Source organism: Nicotiana sylvestris, chromosome 2 (assembly GCF_000393655.2).
Source record: "Nicotiana sylvestris chromosome 2, ASM39365v2, whole genome shotgun sequence".
Classification (NCBI taxonomy): Eukaryota; Viridiplantae; Streptophyta; class Magnoliopsida; order Solanales; family Solanaceae; genus Nicotiana; species Nicotiana sylvestris.
The window spans coordinates 196,921,145-196,924,379 of NC_091058.1; positions in this window are offsets into that span (position 1 = coordinate 196,921,145).

Below are 3,235 nucleotides of genomic sequence, written 5' to 3' on the forward strand. Positions count from 1 at the left end.
ATAGCTGCCTCTTGCTCTTGGTAGCTTTAGAATTATTAATTTATTCATGTATATTTCAAATAGATGATGTATTTATTTCATATCAGCTTTGTAAACTCAAAATCTTAGAAGCTTATGATTTCTACTACCAGTCCTTGGGAAGTATATAAAAGTTCAGTTATATTATCATTATTTATCTTAGTAAATCTCATTTAATTTGGATTGTTGCTAATTGGCTTACCTCATGGGTTGGGTTAGGTGTCATCACGACTAGTAGGATTTTGGGTCGTGATAGAAGTGTTCAACTAAGTAATCACCAAATTAAATGTTTTGGAAATGTTGGTTAAGGAAGACGATGAATAGTAATTTTGCTGTGTTGGAGAATTAATGTAGTATCATTGATGACTTCAAATGGGTATTAAATGACAAGTGTGGAGTTGAATATGCTAGTAAGTGAACCCATTGGACGATTTGAGCTGGAGGCTTGTAGCCTACTTGTGAGCTATAAATGGATATTGATAAATATTTTGAGTCATATTTTGATTGTAAGTGGGATATATAATTGTAGATATCAATTTGTTTATGGCGTCTGAGAATTGTAGATATCCCTCTTCTTGAGGGATTTTCTCTAAAAGTATGTTTCAAGTTAATGCTTAAATTGTTTGCAAATGTGTTATCGTGCTTGTGGGGACAAATAAGTACGGATATCTCCATTTACTAAAATATTATGTTGCATATGTAGTGTCATGTTCTTTTATAAAACTTTATTTTAAATCTTGTTGGAAAATTAACACTTAAGGTAAATGTTATAAGATTTTATTAAAATTTACGTATTGATAAGAGTATACATATTTGAGTGCTAAAGATAAGTTTTCATGGAAAGTATTTCTTTTGAAAATTAATAAATATAATAGCACTTGTAGTATCTTTTTAAACATTGATGTTAAATTGCCAAAGGCTTTAACATGTAAAAGGTTGTTTATTTAATTTTTGTTCAAATGGTTTTGATTTTTTATTAATGCTATGATTTGATAAAAAAAAATAGATCCTTTGATGCTACTATGCTATGAATCTATTTTTGAAATATCAAATATTTTGAGAGTACTTGTGCTCACCTAGATTGGATTCGGATACATTGTGTTCGTCGTCATGAAACTACACATGTTGGTGTAGTCGTAGATGTCACGCCCCGAACCTGGGGGGCGAGACCGGCACCCGGTGCCTCACCTATCCTTGTGTACCAACTTGCAACTAAGGGACTTTGGACATATAATATCATACTTTGGTCATAGGCCACTGTGAGCACGTGATTTTTACCCTATGAAACATACTCCTACAAATTAAATAAATAGACTTTTCCCAAATGGTTTGCAATTTTATAAGATTTTTATAGAATTTTGATTAATTGTTTGCATTTTTGTACACGTCTAATTCTGTTAAAATCATAAAAAATGTCAAAAATATCAAGCATTGCATTTAGATTTTGTGTTCATATTTTAGGATCAATTAGTTAATTAATTGTTTTATTAAATGAAAATCACAAAAAAAAAAATTCATTTTTACATTTTAGCCTTTAATGCTAATTTAGTAATTTTCTTTTCTTTGATTTAGGATCAACTAATTTTGTAAATACTATAAATATAATTAGTTTAGTTTTACAAATTAGATTAATTTAGGATTTAATTTGGGATTTTAATTAAAGAAAGAAAAAGAAAACAAAAAGAGAAAAGAATTTGAAGAGGGCTTAATTTGGCCTTAAAATTAGGCCAGAGTTCAAAATTGACCCAAATTCCCACCGACCAGCCCAATCTCCCAACCCCTTACCCGGTCAAACCCCTTCTCACCAAAACAACAGCGTTTTCCAGCCTTCAATCACAGTCGTTGGATGCTCTTTATCCAACGGCTCGAAACTTGATGCCCTAAAACCATTTATATGTCGGAATAGCCCCCCCCCCCCAAACCCTAAATCCATTCCTCACTTCCATCTTCCTCTCTCTCTAAATCCCAACCCTAGCCGCCCCAAAATCTTCATCACCGGCCACCACCTTAACACCACCAAACGACCTCCAAATCCACCCAAATCCACACCCCATACTACTCACGTCCACCTCACCACTAAGCCACCATTAATCTCCCAAAAAATCAAACAGATTGTTTCCAATTTTAAATCTAGGGATTCCAGAAAAAAAGTCCTAATTTTTCTTTTCCGATTTTTCTCACAAAAATACGACTCGCTTTGACTAAAAACTTACATTAATAGATTGATCTCAACAAGAGCAATTGATTGACGATAGTTTTAAGTCATTTCGAGATCATCGGATTTGGGTAGACTCGTCGGATTCCATTCAAAACTCATCAATTTTGTCCACCCACCGGAGTTCATCATCGTTATTTCTTCTAGGTCAGGTTTGGGGTAAGATATCTTTCTGTTTTTCCTTCATCAACGTCTTCCCGTTTAGCTTGCATGGTTCCAGCTTTAGTTTGATCTTAGGTTAATTTTAGTGTTTGTTAGAATTTGTTAAGTTTCATTTCAGTAGTTGGTTTAATAAGTTTTAACAATTTCTCATTTGATGAGATTCGCTTGGTGATAGATTTTTTTTAGGATTTTTGATGTTGGTTCATGTTAAATATATTTAGGGTTAATTTAAAAGTTTGATTGTGTAATAATTTGTTCCTTTGATCCTTTCTTTCATGTTAATTCTTATCTTGTGGTATTGGTTCTAATTTTTAAACGAATTGGAATTATAGGGGTTAACTGAACAAATGAAAACTTAGGGGGTTAATTTGGGAAATAAAAATAGGATTTTCAGATTAGGTTAATGTTAGAAGCTTCTAGAATTTGGGGCAGCTGGCTCTATTCGGCCAGCACAAAAATGCTGAAACCAACAAGAGGCTGCCAGTTGTCCCATTTCTATTAGAAAGATGCTTTTAGGGGTTGTGTGAGGGAATAATTCCATTTTCTGTTTTTCAGCACATGGTATTTCATAGGCCTATAAAAATACTCTTTCTTCACTCATTTACACGTGCTGATACAGATTGGGAGACTCTGAAAAAGGACTCAAAAGTTTTTTTTTTGCACTGGTTTCATTAGGAGTTAGTTTATTTCTTTCTTATTTTCTTTAGCAAGAAGTCAGAAAACTCTGCTGGATTTCTGGTTTTTTGGTTTGAATATGGACTAAATTGGAGTTGTGCTACCGCTGTCATTTGCTGTTGAGTTACAGTTTTTTCTCTTGCTATTTTTCTGTTGATATCATCT